This window comes from Euprymna scolopes, chromosome 46 (genome assembly GCF_053919585.1).
Source record: "Euprymna scolopes isolate OS-2025 chromosome 46, ASM5391958v1, whole genome shotgun sequence".
Taxonomy (NCBI): domain Eukaryota; kingdom Metazoa; phylum Mollusca; class Cephalopoda; order Sepiida; family Sepiolidae; genus Euprymna; species Euprymna scolopes.
Genome location: NC_136527.1, coordinates 141,844,288 through 141,868,588, shown reverse-complemented (window position 1 = coordinate 141,868,588; position 24,301 = coordinate 141,844,288). Strand labels below are relative to the sequence as shown.

General features: G+C 40.5%; 1 protein-coding gene across 1 annotated transcript in view; it reads left to right on the top strand.

Annotated features, from left to right (window-relative positions):
- The window catches only part of LOC145270779 (uncharacterized), a 118,793-nt gene that overhangs the window by 19,700 nt on the left and 74,792 nt on the right, over positions 1 to 24,301 (top strand). The gene's annotated exons all lie outside the window — the stretch shown is intronic.

The window sequence follows — 24,301 nt, the reverse complement described above, 5'->3', positions numbered from 1 at the left end:
GCAAGAAGATCTCACCCTTTCACTGTTGTTGTCCCTAAATGCCAGAGAGCTTTCTATTCTAATAGTTTCTTCCTTCGAACAGCTAGACTTTGGAATTCCCTTCCTGCTGTCTGCTTCCCTGGCTGTACTGATATGCAGAAGTTTAAACATAACATAAACAAATATCTTGTTAATCTTTCGTAGACATGCCCCAAATTGTAACCCTTTACGTCCAAGTGACGATATGCTTTGTTTTGTATTATATGAGTAAAAAAAAAAAAATTATAAGTAATGAATTTCATAACAAATAAGTTTATGGGAAAATTAATCTATTTGTCAAAGGGTGCAGGAAGCTTTATAAATCTAGTCTTTGTGGAGCCTTTTTACATGTTCAGGAATTTCTTATCTTGGGGTAGATCTACAGGATTCACTGGTTAGTGATTCCATGGTCGGTAGCTTTATTCATGTAGGTGATACCTGACTCTCAAACCGTTTTCCTTTGGCGAAAGTCTTGTTTGTCACGCAGTTTCTTCAGACTATGTTCAAGTATCAAGTTTATCTATTCCTTCGACAAATGTCATTTTTAGAGTCAACTATGTATGCCACAATTACTAAACAAAATTTTATTTTAACTTTATTTTTTTTTATGGAAGAATATATATATATATTTAGTAGAAATGGTAATTAATAAAAACCTGAAGCAAGTGCTCAATACTGTTGTAGAGCAAATATGCAGAATAACAGAAAAATATGGTAATCTATAAATATAAAAGCGAAAATGTATGTATGTATGTATGTATGTATGTATGTACGCTTTTCCTTGATGTCCACAAAAGGCTTCTTTCAGAGAAGCGCTCGCTCGCTTCACAACTTCTTAAAACTTTTTATATCATCTATAAATTGTAATATCTCGCAGTTAACCATGGAGTTTGCCTGTCTATTTAATTTTATTGACTTTCAAACGTTAATTATTCGACATTTCCCGCATCAGCATGTGTTGCATTCGGTTTTCGGTATAAAAAAAAGCGAAACTCGACTCTAATCACAGGCCCAGCGCCCTCCGGGGCCCGGGCCACAAGATCAAAGTGTAGTGTCTGTTCCGGCAGATACTGCAAAGCTATGACTAGCAAAGACCATATGTGGGGGTAACCCCACATATCTGACCTTGGTCACTGAAGGGGCAACCCTTCATACCAACAGTTTCTAATCCAGCTCCCACTTCCCTCCTCTCGGGAGCTGGATCCCCCCTTTCCCTCCCCTTTCCCCCTATCTCCACATTAAAAAACGGCCTCCTGCCTAATTTGCTCAGTGGGGAAGCAAATAAATAAACACAGGCCCAGAGCCAGTAAGTAACGTTTGGTCAATGTTGACTTCGTCATATCAGACGGTAGCTTTCATTTCGAGACGAGGGAGCGAGTTTTTAAAAACAAACAAACCGATTTATTGACCTCATTAAAAACTGTCCCCGCACAAAATGCTAACTGCTGAATAGCTATCGCCGTCACGTCAATCAAAAATGCACACCTGTCTTTTTTTCACACTTTACTATTTTCCAACTGCGCATTGTCAAGGTTTTTTTTTTACGGGCACCTGTTTTTTTTCACACACACCTACAAACACCCGGGTAATGCCGGGTACTCCTCGCTAATAAAAAATAAAACGTATATATATATATATATATATATATATATATATATATATATATATATATTCACTAAGGCCGGGGCCTTTGAATTCTTCTTGGCTTTGTTTTTTTTCTTTATAGAAGCATATAAAGTATATTTATCTAAGGCTGTTGGAAGCTTTATAGATCCTGTGGTTCCTTTAGACATCTTCAGGATCCTGGTAGCTTGGAGATTGATCCGTAAGATAGTGCGTATGAAAGCGCAGAAAAGGCAGAAAACAGTCGAAACTTTAACATATAAAAAAAAGGCACCATCATAATAATAACTGCAGAATGAAAAACACGCAACTTACATAGGAGAAAAACTAGCAGGAAAGTCAAAGGTGAGTCTTTTGTTGGTAAGGTTCATGCAGATTTTGTATTTATTGTCTAAGAGTAAATTCTCTATTGATTATTATATTGTACCCAATGTGGACCTTATCACAGCAAAAGGCTAAGAGATGGGAACTCTGCCTTCAAATCCTACTGCTGCCTTGCAGTTTTCCTTAAAAGGCTATGGAACCTCATCCAGAAAGAAAAGGCGTAGTAGCGGACATGATAGGGCGACTGTCTAACTCATTGAGATTACTTTCAGCCAGAAGCTGCCAGTCATCACGGGTTCGCTCCACTGGAAATGAGCATTGGCTGAGACGATTACTGCCGGTCAGGAGATTCCAAGCCAGCCATGAAGTCATGTCTCACTCCATTAGCAAGGAACAAACCTCATAGCAAAGACTTTTTTCAGAGAGAAAGAAAGATTGATGTATAGAGAGAGAAAGAAAGATTGATGCATAGAGAGAGAAAGAAAGATTGATGTATAGAGAGAGAAAGAAAGATTGATGTATAGAGAGAGAAAGAAAGATTGATGTATAGAGAGAGAAAGAAAGATTGATGTATAGAGAGAGATGGAGGAAGAGGTTAGGGTTAGAGATTATAAAAAGGATTGTGTTTGGATTCTTAATTCAGTAAGGTGATGTGATGCGTCTAGTGTGTTAAGTATAAGTTAGTGTTAAATTTTATGCTTGCATGCCTTCTCGCTTTCAGCTTACACTGCTGGCTAACCTCACGGTGAAAAGGGAGCAGCTATGCATGTCTTCCCTGCCAGTACATAGCCTCTCCATTATCAAGACTCCTAAAGTGCCCCACGTTGGCCACACACGGTAATTGGATGCCTTGCGGCCCCAGGCTAAACCTGTAGGAGATCTCAGAGTAGTAGGGGACCCTAGAGGTAGTGCATTATGGCCCACCGATGTGTGGACATTCCCTGACACACTACCAACTCCTAGCTCACTGTCTTGTGGGTGCCCTTGGTTGGGCAAAGACTACGGGAACTAACCCCAAAATGAAACACTACTGCCTTGTGGGCCTTATCACAGCAAAAGGTTAAGAGATGGGAACTCTGACTTAAAATCCTACTGCTGCCTTGCAGTTTTCTTTAAAAGGCTATGGAACCTCATCCAGAAAGAAAAGGCGTAGTAGCAGACACGATAATGCGACTATCTACCTCACTGAGATTATTTTCGGCTAGAAGTTGCGGCCTCCTCTGCTGCCAGTCATCGCAGGTTCGCTCCACTGGAAATAAGCATTGGAGGTTAAGAGGGTGTTTATCTGATGCGCAACAGATACTGCACCTAAACTGCACAATCAAGTTAGGAGCCAAGGTGAAAAGTCCTGTACTGAAGGATAAAGCACTGAGGCCCTGACTAGTAATCGTTAATGATGAACGGCATGATGATGATGATGATGGTGGTGGTGGTGGTTTTTATTTTTTCTTCATCCGATATCAAAAATGCTTATAATTTATGTGTGATGAATAAATAATGAATTTCATAAATAAATAAATCTATAATATAAAGGCAAAATGTGTGCATGTTTTTCGTCCAGCAAAGGCTTTTTTTGGGGAGAGGGTGCTCGGGGTGGACACTCATTCTTAGAACTTTTTATATACTGTCTAAATTATAATATCTACGATTTACGAAACGAGGTTGTGTGTATCTTTAATTTGGGCAACTTTTGCTATTTTCGCGATATTTCTTGATTTCCACATGTTTGTTTGGCTTTTCAAAACTGTGAAAGCAAAGTTGTATTCTCGGCCTTTTGTGATGTCCAGAAAGTATTCAGCTTTGATCAATGCAGAGGAAAAAAAACCCGTCCTATCAGACAAATTGCTATTCAGTTGGACACTCCTCTTTTTATGGGGAAACAAAACCAAAAACTGCCTCACAGCCAAAGTTAAGTGTGGGATTTCATTCCCTATTGCGTGATGTTTGACCTCATTAAATTCACGCACATGTCAATTAACTTTATCATTCTTAAATTAAAACGCTTTTCAGTTCTTCTTCCATCATGGCCGAGCGGCAAGATATCAGGTTATTATTTCTTTTTCACCTTCATGTCAAAGCTTTCGTTTTTTATTAAAAAATAACAATTAAAAATTAAAATAAAAAACACAATTTTTTTTGTTTGTTTTTTTACTTTGTCTTATATACTCCCTAGATGATAATATCTAGGATTTGCAAGCGCGTGTCGCATCTAGATTTATTTACGTCGACTTTTGCTATTTTGGCCCCTCTCGTGTTGAGTTGACTTTTTCGTATAAAAGCGAAACTGATGTGAAACTAAGGCCCAGTTCTCGGCCTATGGAGCCGGGAGCGTCCAGAAAGCAATGGCCGTTTGGTCAATATCGGTGAAAACCGTCATATCAGACAATTACTTTCATTTGGACACTCTCCTAATAAAGGGGAGCTGGTTTTCACCAACATGTTGGGGAAACGAAACCAGACAAAGTTGGGTAAAAAACAAACCGAAAAGAACTACCCCGCAGTTAAAATTGCGGAATTAAATTTCCTTTGACCTAATTAAATTCGCCGCATACCTGCCATTTATAAACATTAAAATGAAATTAGTTTCAGTTGCCTTCCTTTCGTGGGCGAGTGGTAACTTATCAAGTTTTTTTGCCTCAATGTTCCAAGTTCGATCCTACCTACCAAAACTTTTTTATTTTACTTTTCTTTTTACCTCATGTTCGCTGTTTTTATTTTTATTTTAGGGTTCGGATCTATCCCTCCACCCAACACCCACAAAAAACTTTTTTTCGCTGTTTTTTGTTTTTGTTCGCTTTTTTAATATTTGTTTTCGAGCCTACCTTCCTACCAAAATTTTGTTTTTTTCTTTTTTGATCTAACCCTCACCCCCAACACACACACACCTACAAAAACCTGGGCAATGCCGGGCACCCCCCACTAGTAATAATGTAAAGGCAAAATGGGTGCAAGCGTTTGTGTATGTCCGCAAAAGGCTTGTTTCGTCGGCCTTCTCATGTCCGTTAGATTTATGGAGAACTTTCCTGATACTTCCTAGATTGTAATATCTCCAATTTGCAAACGGACATCGTCTCTATCTTTATTTTGATCAACTTTTAAAAAATTCCTTTTGTCTCATCATTTCAAGTGTTTGTTTGTCTTTCTCTTATAAAGTGAAACTAATCAAAGCCAGTGCAATCGCCTGATCTTCTCGACTGGACAATGTTTTTTCCCATGTATTTAGATTAATGACCATTTGGAATGACCAGTTGCTGCATGTAAAATGTGGTCTTAGTGGCCTTGAACCAATCTGCAAATGTATTGATTATTAACAAGCATTTTTAGGCTGTTCAATGTGATCTGCACTGACCAGACACTGGCTGCCAATAACATATGGAATTCAGAATACAGGTCAACTTAAAAGATACCAGTTGGCAACTTATATTAATATGACAGATACGTCTCATTTCTCATTGCTGAAGCAAGTTTTTAAAAATTCCCTCGTTTCGAGTATTTGTCTTTTTCGTATAAATAAAGCAAAACTAATCGAACGCTAGCGCCAACATTTATGGAGAATTTTCCTTATACTTCCTAGATTGTAATATCTCTGATTTGCAGACGGACATCATCTTCATCTTTATTTTGATTAAGTTTTAAAAAATTCCCTCGTTTCGAGTATTTATTTGTCTTTTTCGTATAAATAAAGCAAAACTAATCGAACGCTAGCGCCAACATTTATGGAGAATTTTCCTTATACTTCCTAGATTGTAATATCTCTGATTTGCAGACGGACATCATCTTCATCTTTATTTTGATTAAGTTTTAAAAAATTCCCTCGTTTCGAGTATTTATTTGTCTTTTTCGTATAAATAAAGCAAAACTAATCGAACGCTAGCGCTAACATTTATGGAGAATTTTCCTTATACTTCCTAGATTGTAATATCTCCGATTTGCAGACGGACATCATCTTCATCTTTATTTTGATTAAGTTTTAAAAAATTCCCTCGTTTCGAGTATTTATTTGTCTTTTTCGTATAAATAAAGCAAAACTAATCGAACGCTAGCGCCAACATTTATGGAGAATTTTCCTTATACTTCCTAGATTGTAATATCTCCGATTTGCAGACGGACATCATCTTTATTTTGATTAAGTTTTAAAAAATTCCCTTTGTCCCATCATTTTGAGTGTTTGTCTTTCTCGTATAAATAAAGTAAAACTAATCAAAACCAGTGCAATCGCCTTGTCTTCTCGGCCTTTGGGCAAAGGGATGCTTCACTTAAAGTAATTAGGTTTTGTCAATGTGGGGTCGACCCTTCATATAAGACAATTACTTTTGAAACCCTTCATATCAGACATCCCCCCCCCCACATTAAAAACGACCTTTGTGGGAGGTTTAAAAGCAACACCATTTCTGCAAGTCATTTTTTTGATTGACTTCGTTTAATTTGAATGCTTTACACTTCCAGTCACGTCATAGAGTAGCGGTAAGACGTCAGATTTTCTTTCACTTTCTTTTCTGCCTCTGTGTCACAAGTTTCAGCCTGCCTGCCTACTACCACTTTTTTATTTTTGTACTCAACACACACCTCCAAACACCAGGGCAACGCTGGGCACTCTTGCTAGTTATCTATAAATAGGATTATATAAAAGTTATGATATATGTATGCGTTTAATATTCAGTTAAAAGCGGTTATAATCCAGCAGAGTAGGAATATGAAGAAATGGTGCCAGTATAGAGTGAGAGTGGTGGAAGTACAGAATTAGAGAGAAAAATAGGAAGTACTTCCTGTACAGATGGATGATCATGGTGCTCCTCAGAACTGATAAATTTGAATGCTGTACACTTCCAGTTGCGTCATGGTGTAGCAGTAAGACATCAGATTTTCTTTCACTTTCTTTTCTGCCTTTGCGTCACGGGTTCAAGCCTGCCTGTCTACTATCACTTTTTTTTTCTCAACACACACCCAGGCTAGCTCTATTTGACAAAAATATTTAGCTTGAATAATCATAAGAATCATTGACGAGCACACCTTTCAATATTGCCCTGACAATATCTAACAATGTAAACGACCAAGTTCTCTCTGATTCCCTCTCCTCTGATCTTGAGCATGTGGTGCAATGGAGAAAAAAGTGGCTGGTTACTTTTAATGCATCTAAAACCAAGCTTCTATCTTTCCATCATCAGCGTTCTGATCCTCATCTGGCATGAATTGAAATAAATGGCTCTCGTCTTCAGGAGGCTCCATGTTTTGACAAGCTTCTACGTTTGACCTTTACTGCTGATTTAAAATGGAATACGTACATTGAATTTGTTGCCAAGGTCGCTGGAAAAATGACAGGATCTATCTATCGATCCAGTAGATATCTACCTACTAATGCAATTCTCTACCTATATGAGAGCCAGGTACATCCAGACATACCCCCACATTAAAAACGACCTTCATTAGAGGTTTAAAAGCAAGGCCATTTCTGCAAGTCATCTTTTTGATTGACATCGCTAAATTTGAACGCAGTCGTGTCATGATTTTCTTTCATGTTCTTTTGCGCCTACACGTCACAGGTTTGAGCAGGCCTGCCTACTACCACTTTTTTTACACCTACATACACTCGGGCAACACCAAGCATCCCTGCTAGTAAGTTCATAAAATAAAAAATCTAATATGTAAAAGGCATTCTTGTCAATTAAAGGCTTTTTGGCTGGGGCTTCTCGCGTCAGTTAGATTCCACGATGAACACGGTTTCTTACATTTTTATTGATCGAGTTTTAAAAAATTTCCGCTGTCCCGTCATGTCATATTCAAACCCAACGGTCAGCATCATGTCATATTCAAACCCAACGGTCAGCATCATGTCATATTCAAACACAACCATCAGCATCATATCATATTCAAACAACGGTCAGCATCATGTCATATTCAAACACAACGGTCAGCATCATGTCATATTCAAACCCAACGGTCAGCATCATGTCATATTCAAACACAACGGTCAGCAACATGTCATATTCAAACACAACGGTCAGCATCATGTCATATTCAAACACAACCATCAGCATCATATCATATTCAAACAACAGTCAGCATCATGTCATATTCAAACCCAACCGTCAGCATCATATCATATTCAAACAACAGTCAGCATCATGTCATATTAAAACACAACGGTCAGCATCATATCATATTCAAACAACGGTCAGCATCATGTCATATTCAAACACAACGGTCATCATCATGTAATATTAAAACCCAACGGTCAGCATCATGTCATATTCAAACACAACGGTCAGCATCATGTACTATATTGAAACACAACGGTCAGCATCATGTCATATTCAAACCCAACCGTCAGCATCATGTCATATTCAAACACAACCGTCAGCATCATGTAATATTCAAACCCAACCGTCAGCATCATGTCATATTCAAACACAACGGTCAGCATCATGTCATATTAAAACCCAACGGGCAGCATCATGTCATATTCAAACACAACCGTCAGCATCATGTCATATTCAAACCCAACCATCAGCATCATGTCATATTCAAACACAACCATCAGCATCATGTCATATTCAAACCCAACGGTCAGCATCATGTCATATTCAAACCCAACCGTCAGCATCATGTCATATTCAAACACAACCGTAAGCATCATGTCATATTCAAACCCAACCGTCAGCATCATGTCATATTCAAACCCAACCGTCAGCATCATGTCATATTCAAACACAACCGTCAGCATCATGTCATATTCAAACCCAACGGTCAGCATCATGTCATATTCAAACCCAACGGTCAGCATCATGTCATATTCAAACCCAACGGTCAGCATCATGTAATATTCCAACCCAACGGTCCGCATCATGTCATATTCAAACCCAACCGTCAGCATCATGTCATATTCAAACACAACCGTCAGCATCATGTCATATTCAAACCCAACGGTCAGCATCATGTCATATTCAAACCCAACGGTCAGCATCATGTCATATTCCAACCAAACGGTCAGAATCATGTCATATTCAAACCCAACGGTCAGCATCATGTCATATTCAAACCCAACTGTCAGCATCATGTAATATTCAAACCCAACGGTCAGCATCATGCCATATTCAAACCCAACCGTCAGCATCATGCCATATTCAAACCCAATGGTCAGCATCCTGTCATATTCAAACCCAACGGTCAGCATCATGTCATATTCAAACCCAACGGTCAGCATCATGTCATATTCATACACAACGGTCAGCATCATGTCATATTCAAACCCAACAGTCAGCATCATGTCATATTTCACCCAACCGTCAGCATCATGTCATATTCAAACACAACGGTCAGCATCATGTCATATTCAAACCCAACCGTCAGCATCATGTCATATTCAAACCCAACCGTCAGCATCATGTCATATTCAAACCCAACGGTCAGCATCATGTCATATTCAAACCCAACGGTCAGCATCATGTCATATTAAAACCCAACGGTCAGCATCATGTCATATTAAACCCAACGGTCAGCATCATGTCATATTAAAACACAACCGTCAGCATCATGTCATATTCAAACCCAACGGTCAGCATAATGTCATATTCAAACCCAACGGTCAGCATCATGTCATATTCAAACACAACGGTAAGCATCATGTCATATAAAAACCCAACCGTCAGCATCATGTCATATTCAAACCCAACGGTCAGTATCATGTCATATTCAAACACAACGGTAAGCATCATGTCATATTAACACCAAACCGTCAGCATCATGTCATATTCAAACCCAACCGTAAGCATCATGTCATAGTCAAACCCAACGGTCAGTATCATGTCATATTCAAAACCAATGGTCAGCATAATGTCATATTCAAACCCAACGGTCAGCATCATGTCATATTCAAACCCAACGGTAAGCATCATGTCATATTCAAACCCAACGGTCAGCATCATGTCATATTCAAACCCAACGGTCAGCATCATGTCATATTCAAACCCAACCGTCAGCATCATGTCATATTCAAACCCAACAGTCAGCATCATGTCATATTCAAACCCAACGGTCAGTATCATGTCATATTCAAACCCAACGGTAAGCATCATGTCATATTCAAACCCAACGGTCAGCATCATGTGATATTCAAACACAACCGTCAGCATAATGTCATATTCAAACGCAACGGTCAGCATCATGTCATATTCAAACCCAACGGTCAGCATCATGTGATATTAAAACCCAACGGTCAGCATCATGTAATATTCAAACCCAACGGTCAGCATCATGTCATATTCAAACCCATCGGTCAGCATAATGTCATATTAAAACCCAACCGTCAGCATCATGTCATATTACAACCCAACCGTCAGCATCATGTCATATTCAAACACAACCGTCAGCATCATGTCATATTCAAACCCAACGGTCCGCATCATGTCATATTCAAACCCAACCGTCAGCATCATGTCATATTCAAACCCAACCGTCAGCATCATGTCATATTCAAACCAAACGGTCAGCATCATGTCATATTAAAACCCAACGGTCAGCATCATGTCATATTTACACCCAACGGTCAGCATCATGTCATATTCAAACCCAACGGTCAGCATCATGCCATATTCAAACGCAACCGTCAGCCTCATGTCATATTCAAACCCAATGGTCAGCATCCTGTCATATTACAAACCAACGGTCAGCATCATGTCATATTCAAACAGAACCGTCAGCATCATGTCATATTCAAACCCAACGGTCAGCATCATGTCATATTATAACCGAACAGTCAGCATCATGTCATATTCAAACCCAACGGTCAGCATCATGTCATATTCAAACCCAACAGTCAGCATCATGTCATATTCAAACACAACCGTCAGCATCATGTCATATTAAAACACAACGGTCAGCATCATGTCATATTCAAACCCAACGGTCAGCATCATGTCATATTACAACACAACGGTCAGCATCATGTCATATTACAACACAACGGTTAGCATCATGTCATATTCAAACCCGACGGTCAGCATCATGTAATATTCAAACCCGACGGTCAGCATCATGTAATTCAAACCCGACGGTCAGCATCATGTCATATTCAAACCCAACGGTCAGCATCATGTCATATTCAAACACAACCGTCAGCATCATGTCATATTCAAACACAACCGTCAGCATCATGTCATATTCAAACCCAACGGTCAGCATCATGTCATATTCAAACCCAACCGTCAGCATCATGTCATATTAAAACCCAACCGTCAGCATCATGTCATATTCGAACCCAACAGTCAGCATCATGTCATATTCAAACCCAACCGTCAGCATCATGTCATATTCAAACCCAACGGTCAGCATCATGTCATATTCAACCCCAACGGTCAGCATCATGCCATATTCAAACCCAATGGTCAGCATCCTGTCATATTCAAACCCAACGGTCAGCATCATGTCATATATAAACCCAACGGTCAGCATCATGTCATATATAAACCCAACGGTCAGCATCATGTCATATTCAAACCCAATGGTCAGCATCATGTCATATTCAAACCCAACGGTCAGCATCATGTCATATATAAACCCAACGGTCAGCATCATGTCATATTCTAACCCAACGTTCAGCAGCATGTCATATTAAAACCCAACGGTCAGCATCATGTCATATATAAACCCAACGGTCAGCATCATGTCATATTAAAACCCAACGGTCAGCATCATGTCATATTCAAACCCAACGGTCAGCATCATGTCATATTCAAACCCAACGGTCAGCATCATGTCATATTCAAACCCAACGGTCAGCATCATGTAATATTAAAACACAACTATCAGCATCATGTCATATTCAAACACAACGGTCAGCATCATGTCATATTCAAACCCAACGCTCAGCATCATGTGATATTCAAGCCCAACGGTCAGCATCATGTCATATTCATACACAACCGTCAGCATCATGTCATATTCAAACCCAACGGTCAGCATCATGTCATATTCAAACCCAACGGTCAGCATCATGTCATATTCAAACCCAACAGTCAGCATTATGTAATATTCAAACCCAACGGTCAGCATCATGTCATATTATACCCAACGGTAAGCATCGTGTCATATTAAAACCCAACGGCCACCATAATGTCATATTCAAACCAAACGGTCAGCATCATGTAATATTCAAACCCAACCGTCAGCATAATGTCATATTCAAACCCAACGGTCAGCATCATGTCATATTCAAACCCAACGGTCAGCATCATGTCATATTCAAACCCAACGGTCAGCATCATGTCATATTCAAACACAATGGTAAGCATCATGTCATATTCAAACACAACCGTCAGCATCATGTCATATTCAAACCCAACGGTCCGCATCATGTCATATTCAAACCCAACCGTCAGCATCATGTCATATTCAAACACAACCGTCAGCATCATGTCATATTCAAACCCAACGGTCAGCATCATGTCATATTCAAACCCAACGGTCAGCATCATGTCATATTCAAACTCAACGGTCAGCATCATGTCATATTCAAACCCAACGGTCAGCATCATGCCATATTCAAACCCAATGGTCAGCATCATGTCATATTCAAACCCAACCGTCAGCATCATGTCATATTCAAACCCAACGGTCAGCATCATGTCATATTCAAACCCAACGGTCAGCATCATGTCATATTCAAACCCAACGGTCAGCATCATGTCATATTCAAACCCAACGGTCAGCATCATGTCATATATATAAACCCAACGGTCAGCATCATGTCATATTCAAACCCAACCGTCACCATCATGTCATATTCAAACCCAACGGTCAGCATCATGTCATATTCAAACCCAACGGTCAGCATCATGTGATATTCAAACCCAACGGTCAGCATCATTTCATTTTCAAACCCAACGGTCAGCATCATGTCATATTTAAACCCAACGGTCAGCATCATGTCATATTCAAACACAACGGTCAGCATCATGTCATATTCAAACCTAACCGTCAGCATAATGTCATATTCAAACGCAACCGTCAGCATCATGTCATATTACAAACCCAACGGTCAGCATCATGTCATATTCAAACCCAACGGTAAGCATCATGTCATATTCACACACAACCGTCAGCATCATGTAATATTCAAACCCAACGGTCAGCATCATGTCATATTCAAACCCAACGGTCAGCATCATGTCATATTCAAACCCAACGGTCCGCATCATGTCATATTCAAACCCAACCGTCAGCATCATGTCATATTCAAACCCAATGGTCAGCATCATGTCATATTCAAACCAAACGGTCAGCATCATGTCATATTCAAACCCGACGGTCAGCATAATGTCATATTTACACCCAACGGTCAGCATCATGTCATATTCAAACCCAACGGTCAGCATCATGCCATATTCAAACCCAACCGACAGCCTCATGTCATATTCAAACCCAATGGTCAGCATCCTGTCATATTACAAACCAACGGTCAGCATCATGTCATATTCAAACAGAACCGTCAGCATCATGTCATATTCAAACCCAACGGTCAGCATCATGTCATATTCAAACCCAACAGTCAGCATCATGTCATATTCAAACCCAACAGTCAGCATCATGTCATATTCAAACCCAACCGTCAGCATCATGTCATATTAAAACACAACGGTCAGCATCATGTCATATTCAAACCAAACGGTCAGCATCATGTCATATTACAACACAATGGTCAGCATCATGTCATATTACAACACAACGGTCAGCATCATGTCATATTCAAACCCGACGGTCAGCATCATGTCATATTCAAACCCGACGGTCAGCATCATGTCATGTTAAAACCCAATGGTAAGCATCATGTCATATTCAAACCCAACGGTCAGCATCATGTCATATTCAAACCCAACGGTCAGCATCATGTCATATTCAAACCCAACGGTCAGCATCATGTCATATTCAAACCCAACCGTCAGCATCATGTCATATTAAAACCCAACCGTCAGCATCATGTCATATTCCAACCCAACGGTCAGCATCATGTCATATTCAACCCCCAACGGTCAGCATCATGCCATATTTTAACCCAATGGTCAGCATCCTGTCATATTCAAACACAACCGTCAGCATCATGTCATATTCAAACCCAACCGTCAGCATCATGTCATATTCAAACCCAACGGTCAGCATCATGTCATATTCAAACCCAACGGTCAGCATCATGTCATATTCAAACCCAACGGTCAGCATCATGTCATATTCAAACCCAATGGTCAGCATCATGTCATATTCAAACCCAACGGTCAGCATCATGTCATATATAAACCCAACGGTCAGCATCATGTAATATTCAAACCCAACGGTCAGCAGCATGTCATATTCAAACCCAACGGTCAGCATCATTTCATATGTAAACCCAACGGTTAGCATCATGTCATATTAAAACCCAACGGTCAGCATCATGTCATATTCACACCCAACGGTCAGCATCATGTCATATTCAAACCCAACGGTCAGCATCATGTCATATTCAAACCCAACGGTCAGCATCATGTCATATTCAAACCCAACGGTCAGCATCATGTCATATTCAAACCCAACGGTCAGCATCATGTCATATTCAAACCCAACGGTCAGCATCATGTCATATTCAAACACAACGGTCAGCATCATGTCCTATTCCAACCCAACGGTCAGCATCATGTCATATTCAAACACAACCGTCAGCATCATGTCATATTCAAACACAACCGTCAGCATCATGTCATATTCAAACCCAACGGTCAGCATCATGTCATATTCAAACCCAACCGTCAGCATCATGTCATATTAAAACCCAACCGTCAGCATCATGTCATATTCGAACCCAACAGTCAGCATCATGTCATATTCAAACCCAACCGTCAGCATCATGTCATATTCAAACCCAACGGTCAGCATCATGTCATATTCAACCCCAACGGTCAGCATCATGCCATATTCAAACCCAATGGTCAGCATCCTGTCATATTCAAACCCAACGGTCAGCATCATGTCATATATAAACCCAACGGTCAGCATCATGTCATATATAAACCCAACGGTCAGCATCATGTCATATTCAAACCCAATGGTCAGCATCATGTCATATTCAAACCCAACGGTCAGCATCATGTCATATATAAACCCAACGGTCAGCATCATGTCATATTCTAACCCAACGTTCAGCAGCATGTCATATTAAAACCCAACGGTCAGCATCATGTCATATATAAACCCAACGGTCAGCATCATGTCATATTAAAACCCAACGGTCAGCATCATGTCATATTCAAACCCAACGGTCAGCATCATGTCATATTCAAACCCAACGGTCAGCATCATGTCATATTCAAACCCAACGGTCAGCATCATGTAATATTAAAACACAACTATCAGCATCATGTCATATTCAAACACAACGGTCAGCATCATGTCATATTCAAACCCAACGCTCAGCATCATGTGATATTCAAGCCCAACGGTCAGCATCATGTCATATTCATACACAACCGTCAGCATCATGTCATATTCAAACCCAACGGTCAGCATCATGTCATATTCAAACCCAACGGTCAGCATCATGTCATATTCAAACCCAACAGTCAGCATTATGTAATATTCAAACCCAACGGTCAGCATCATGTCATATTATACCCAACGGTAAGCATCGTGTCATATTAAAACCCAACGGCCACCATAATGTCATATTCAAACCAAACGGTCAGCATCATGTAATATTCAAACCCAACCGTCAGCATAATGTCATATTCAAACCCAACGGTCAGCATCATGTCATATTCAAACCCAACGGTCAGCATCATGTCATATTCAAACCCAACGGTCAGCATCATGTCATATTCAAACACAATGGTAAGCATCATGTCATATTCAAACACAACCGTCAGCATCATGTCATATTCAAACCCAACGGTCCGCATCATGTCATATTCAAACCCAACCGTCAGCATCATGTCATATTCAAACACAACCGTCAGCATCATGTCATATTCAAACCCAACGGTCAGCATCATGTCATATTCAAACCCAACGGTCAGCATCATGTCATATTCAAACTCAACGGTCAGCATCATGTCATATTCAAACCCAACGGTCAGCATCATGCCATATTCAAACCCAATGGTCAGCATCATGTCATATTCAAACCCAACCGTCAGCATCATGTCATATTCAAACCCAACGGTCAGCATCATGTCATATTCAAACCCAACGGTCAGCATCATGTCATATTCAAACCCAACGGTCAGCATCATGTCATATTCAAACCCAACGGTCAGCATCATGTCATATATATAAACCCAACGGTCAGCATCATGTCATATTCAAACCCAACCGTCACCATCATGTCATATTCAAACCCAACGGTCAGCATCATGTCATATTCAAACCCAACGGTCAGCATCATGTGATATTCAAACCCAACGGTCAGCATCATTTCATTTTCAAACCCAACGGTCAGCATCATGTCATATTTAAACCCAACGGTCAGCATCATGTCATATTCAAACACAACGGTCAGCATCATGTCATATTCAAACCTAACCGTCAGCATAATGTCATATTCAAACGCAACCGTCAGCATCATGTCATATTACAAACCCAACGGTCAGCATCATGTCATATTCAAACCCAACGGTAAGCATCATGTCATATTCACACACAACCGTCAGCATCATGTAATATTCAAACCCAACGGTCAGCATCATGTCATATTCAAACCCAACGGTCAGCATCATGTCATATTCAAACCCAACGGTCCGCATCATGTCATATTCAAACCCAACCGTCAGCATCATGTCATATTCAAACCCAATGGTCAGCATCATGTCATATTCAAACCAAACGGTCAGCATCATGTCATATTCAAACCCGACGGTCAGCATAATGTCATATTTACACCCAACGGTCAGCATCATGTCATATTCAAACCCAACGGTCAGCATCATGCCATATTCAAACCCAACCGACAGCCTCATGTCATATTCAAACCCAATGGTCAGCATCCTGTCATATTACAAACCAACGGTCAGCATCATGTCATATTCAAACAGAACCGTCAGCATCATGTCATATTCAAACCCAACGGTCAGCATCATGTCATATTCAAACCCAACAGTCAGCATCATGTCATATTCAAACCCAACAGTCAGCATCATGTCATATTCAAACCCAACCGTCAGCATCATGTCATATTAAAACACAACGGTCAGCATCATGTCATATTCAAACCAAACGGTCAGCATCATGTCATATTACAACACAATGGTCAGCATCATGTCATATTACAACACAACGGTCAGCATCATGTCATATTCAAACCCGACGGTCAGCATCATGTCATATTCAAACCCGACGGTCAGCATCATGTCATGTTAAAACCCAATGGTAAGCATCATGTCATATTCAAACCCAACGGTCAGCATCATGTCATATTCAAACCCAACGGTCAGCATCATGTCATATTCAAACCCAACGGTCAGCATCATGTCATATTCAAACCCAACCGTCAGCATCATGTCATATTAAAACCCAACCGTCAGCATCATGTCATATTCCAACCCAACGGTCAGCATCATGTCATATTCAACCCCCAACGGTCAGCATCATGCCATATTTTAACCCAATGGTCAGCATCCTGTCATATTCAAACACAACCGTCAGCATCATGTCATATTCAAACCCAACCGTCAGCATCATGTCATATTCAAACCCAACGGTCAGCATCATGTCATATTCAAACCCAACGGTCAGCATCATGTCATATTCAAACCCAACGGTCAGCATCATGTCATATTCAAACCCAATGGTCAGCATCATGTCATATTCAAACCCAACGGTCAGCATCATGTCATATATAAACCCAACGGTCAGCATCATGTAATATTCAAACCCAACGGTCAGCAGCATGTCATATTCAAACCCAACGGTCAGCATCATTTCATATGTAAACCCAACGGTTAGCATCATGTCATATTAAAACCCAACGGTCAGCATCATGTCATATTCACACCCAACGGTCAGCATCATGTCATATTCAAACCCAACGGTCAGCATCATGTCATATTCAAACCCAACGGTCAGCATCATGTCATATTCAAACCCAACGGTCAGCATCATGTCATATTCAAACCCAACGGTCAGCATCATGTCATATTCAAACCCAACGGTCAGCATCATGTCATATTCAAACACAACGGTCAGCATCATGTCCTATTCCAACCCAACGGTCAGCATCATGTCATATTCAAACCCAACGGTCAGCATCATGTCATATTCATACACAACCGTCAGCATCATGTCATATTCATACACAACCGTCAGCATCATGTCATATTCAAACCCAACGGTCAGCATCATGTGATATTCAAACCCAACGGTCAGCATCATGTCTTATTCAAACCCAACAGTCAGCATCATGTCATATTCAAACACAACGGTCAGCATCATGTCATATTCAAACCCAACGGTCAGCATCATGTCATATTCAAACCCAACGGCCACCATCATGTCATATTCAAACCCAACGGTCAGCATCATGTCATATTCAAACCCAACCGTCAGCATAATGTCATATTCAAACCCAACGGTCAGCATCATGTCATATTCAAACCCAACGGTCAGCATCATGTCATATTCAAACCCAACGGTCAGCATCATGTCATATTCAAACACAACCGTCAGCATCATGTCATATTCATACACAACCGTCAGCATCATGTCATATCAAAACCGACGGTCAGCATCATGTCATATTAAAACCCGACGGTCAGCATCATGTCATATTCAAACCCGACAGTCAGCACCATGTCATATTAAAACACAACGGTCAGCATCATGTCATATTCAAACACAACCGTCAGCATCATGTCATATTCAAACCCAACGGTCAGCATCATGTCATATTCAAACCCAACGGTCAGCATCATGTCATATTCAAACCCAACCGTCAGCATCATGTCATATTCAAACCCAACCGTCAGCATCATGTCATATTCAAACCCAACGGTCAGCATCATGTCATATTCAACCCCCAACGGTAAGCATCATGCCATATTCAAACCCAATGGTCAGCATCCTGTCATATTCAAACCCAACGGTCAGCATCATGTAATATTCAAACCCAACCGTCAGCATCATGTCATATATAAACCCAACGGTCAGCATCATGTCATATTCAAACCCAACGGTCAGCATCATGTCATATTCAAACCCAATGGTCAGCATCATGTCATATTCAAACCCAACGGTCAGCATCATGTCATATATAAACCCAACGGTCAGCATCATGTCATATTCTAACCCAACAGTCAGCAGCATGTCATATTAAAACCCAACGGTCAGCATCATATCATATATAAACCCAACGGTCAGCATCATGTCATATTAAAACCCAACGGTCAGCATCATGTCATATTCAAACCCAACGGTCAGCATCATGTCATATTAAAACCCAACGGTCAGCATCATGTCATATTCAAACCCAACGGTCAGCATCATGTCATATTCTAACCCAACCGTCAGCATCATGTACTATTCATACACAACCGTAAGCATCATGTCATATTCAAACACAACGGTCAGCATCATGTCATATTCAAACCCAACGGTCAGCATCAAGTGATATTCAAACCCAACGGTCAGCATCATGTCATATTCAAACCCAACCGTCAGCATCATGTACTATTCATACACAACCGTAAGCATCATGTCATATTCAAACACAACGGTCAGCATCATGTCATATTCAAACCCAACGGTCAGCATCAAGTGATATTCAAACCCAACGGTCAGCATCATGTCATATTCATACACAACCGTCAGCATCATGTCATATTCAAACCCAACGGTCAGCATCATGTCATATTCAAACCCAACCGTCAGCATCATGTCATATTAAAACCCAACCATCAGCATCATGTCATATTCCAACCCAACGGTCAGCATCATGTCATATTCAACCCCCAACGGTCAGCATCATGCCATATTTTAACCCAATGGTCAGCATCCTGTCATATTCAAACCCAACCGTCAGCATCATGTCATATTCAAACCCAACCGTCAGCATCATGTCATATTCAAACCCAACGGTCAGCATCATGTCATATTCAAACCCAACGGTCAGCATCATGTCATATTCAAACCCAACGGTCAGCATCATGTCATATTCAAACCCAATGGTCAGCATCATGTCATATTCAAACCCAACGGTCAGCATCATGTCATATATAAACCCAACGGTCAGCATCATGTAATATTCAAACCCAACGGTCAGCAGCATGTCATATTCAAACCCAACGGTCAGCATCATTTCATATGTAAACCCAACGGTTAGCATCATGTCATATTAAAACCCAACGGTCAGCATCATGTCATATTCACACCCAACGGTCAGCATCATGTCATATTCAAACCCAACGGTCAGCATCATGTCATATTCAAACCCAACGGTCAGCATCATGTCATATTCAAACCCAACGGTCAGCATCATGTCATATTCATACACAACCGTCAGCATCATGTCATATTCAAACCCAACGGTCATAATCATGTCTTATTCAAACCCAACAGTCAGCATCATGTCATATTCAAACACAACGGTCAGCATCATGTCATATTCAAACCCAACGGTCAGCATCATGTCATATTCAAACCCAACGGCCACCATCATGTCATATTCAAACCCAACGGTCAGCATCATGTCATATTCAAACCCAACCGTCAGCATAATGTCATATTCAAACCCAACCGTCAGCATAATGTCATATTCAAACCCAACGGTCAGCATCATGTCATATTCAAACCCAACGGTCAGCATCATGTCATATTCAAACACAACCGTCAGCATCATGTCATATTCATACACAACCGTAAGCATCATGTCATATCAAAACCGACGGTCAGCATCATGTCATATTCAAATCCGACGGTCAGCATCATGTCATATTCAAACCCGACAGTCAGCATCATGTCATATTAAAACACAACGGTCAGCATCATGTCATATTCAAACACAACCGTCAGCATCATGTCATATTCAAACCCAACGGTCAGCATCATGTCATATTCAAACCCAACCGTCAGCATCATGTCATATTCAAACCCAACCGTCAGCATCATGTCATATTCAAACCCAACCGTCAGCATCATGTCATATTCAAACCCAACGGTCAGCATCATGTAATATTCAAACCCAACCGTCAGCATAATGTCATATTCAAACCCAACGGTAAGCATCATGCCATATTCAAACCCAATGGTCAGCATCCTGTCATATTCAAACCCAACGGTCAACATCATGTCATATTCAAACCCAATGGTCAGCATCATGTCATATTCAAACCCAACGGTCAGCATCATGTCATATATAAACCCAACGGTCAGCATCATGTCATATTCTAACCCAACAGTCAGCAGCATGTCATATTAAAACCCAACGGTCAGCATCATATCATATATAAACCCAACGGTCAGCATCATGTCATATTAAAACCCAACGGTCAGCATCATGTCATAATCAAACCCAACGGTCAGCATCATGTCATATTAAAACCCAACGGTCAGCATCATGTCATATTCAAACCCAACGGTCAGCATCATGTCATATTCTTACCCAACCGTCAGCATCATGTACTATTCATACACAACCGTAAGCATCATGTCATATTCAAACACAACGGTCAGCATCATGTCATATTCAATCCCAACGGTCAGCATCAAGTGATATTCAAACCCAACGGTCAGCATCATGTCATATTCAAACCCAACCGTCAGCATAATGTACTATTCATACACAACCGTAAGCATCATGTCATATTCAAACACAACGGTCAGCATCATGTCATATTCAAACCCAATGGTCAGCATCAAGTAATATTCAAACCCAACGGTCAGCATCATGTCATATTCATACACAACCGTCAGCATCATGTCATATTCAAACCCAACGGTCAGCATCATGTCATATTCAAACCTAACGGTCAGCATCATGTCATATTCAAACCCAACAGTCAGCATCATGTAATATTCAAACCCAACGGTCAGCATCATGTCATATTATACCCAACGGTCAGCATCGTGTCATATTCAAACCCAACGGCCACCATAATGTCATATTCAAACCAAACGGTCAGCATCATGTAATATTCAAACCCAACCGTCAGCATAATGTCATATTCAAACCCAACGGTCAGCATCATGTCATATTCAAACCCAACGGTCAGCATCATGTCATATTCAAACCCAACCGTCAGCATCATGTACTATTCATACACAACCGTAAGCATCATGTCATATTCAAACCCAACGGCCACCATCATGTCATATTCAAACCCAACGGTCAGCATCATGTCATATTCAAACCCAACCGTCAGCATAATGTCATATTCAAACCCAACCGTCAGCATAATGTCATATTCAAACCCAACGGTCAGCATCATGTCATATTCAAACCCAACGGTCAGCATCATGTCATATTCAAACACAACCGTCAGCATCATGTCATATTCATACACAACCGTAAGCATCATGTCATATCAAAACCGACGGTCAGCATCATGTCATATTCAAATCCGACGGTCAGCATCATGTCATATTCAAACCCGACAGTCAGCATCATGTCATATTAAAACACAACGGTCAGCATCATGTCATATTCAAACACAACCGTCAGCATCATGTCATATTCAAACCCAACGGTCAGCATCATGTCATATTCAAACCCAACCGTCAGCATCATGTCATATTCAAACCCAACCGTCAGCATCATGTCATATTCAAACCCAACCGTCAGCATCATGTCATATTCAAACCCAACGGTCAGCATCATGTAATATTCAAACCCAACCGTCAGCATAATGTCATATTCAAACCCAACGGTAAGCATCATGCCATATTCAAACCCAATGGTCAGCATCCTGTCATATTCAAACCCAACGGTCAACATCATGTCATATTCAAACCCAATGGTCAGCATCATGTCATATTCAAACCCAACGGTCAGCATCATGTCATATATAAACCCAACGGTCAGCATCATGTCATATTCTAACCCAACAGTCAGCAGCATGTCATATTAAAACCCAACGGTCAGCATCATATCATATATAAACCCAACGGTCAGCATCATGTCATATTAAAACCCAACGGTCAGCATCATGTCATAATCAAACCCAACGGTCAGCATCATGTCATATTAAAACCCAACGGTCAGCATCATGTCATATTCAAACCCAACGGTCAGCATCATGTCATATTCTTACCCAACCGTCAGCATCATGTACTATTCATACACAACCGTAAGCATCATGTCATATTCAAACACAACGGTCAGCATCATGTCATATTCAATCCCAACGGTCAGCATCAAGTGATATTCAAACCCAACGGTCAGCATCATGTCATATTCAAACCCAACCGTCAGCATAATGTACTATTCATACACAACCGTAAGCATCATGTCATATTCACACACAACGGTCAGCATCATGTCATATTCAAACCCAATGGTCAGCATCAAGTGATATTCAAACCCAACGGTCAGCATCATGTCATATTCATACACAACCGTCAGCATCATGTCATATTCAAACCCAACGGTCAGCATCATGTCATATTCAAACCTAACGGTCAGCATCATGTCATATTCAAACCCAACAGTCAGCATCATGTAATATTCAAACCCAACGGTCAGCATCATGTCATATTATACCCAACGGTCAGCATCGTGTCATATTCAAACCCAACGGCCACCATAATGTCATATTCAAACCAAACGGTCAGCATCATGTAATATTCAAACCCAACCGTCAGCATAATGTCATATTCAAACCCAACGGTCAGCATCATGTCATATTCAAACCCAACGGTCAGCATCATGTCATATTCAAACCCAACCGTCAGCATCATGTACTATTCATACACAACCGTAAGCATCATGTCATATTCAAACACAACCGTCAGCATCATGTCATATTCAAACCCAACTGTCAGCATCATGTCATATTCAAACACAACGGTCAGCATCATGTCATATTCAAACCCAACGGTCAGCATCAAGTGATATTAAAACCCAACGGTCAGCATCATGTCATATTCAAACCCAACCGTCAGCATAATGTACTATTCATACACAACCGTAAGCATCATGTCATATTCAAACACAACGGTCAGCATCATGTCATATTCAAACCCAACGGTCAGCATCAAGTGATATTCAAACCCAACGGTCAGCATCATGTCATATTCATACACAACCGTCAGCATCATGTCATATTCAAACCCAACGGTCAGCATCATGTCATATTCAAACCTAACGGTCAGCATCATGTCATATTCAAAC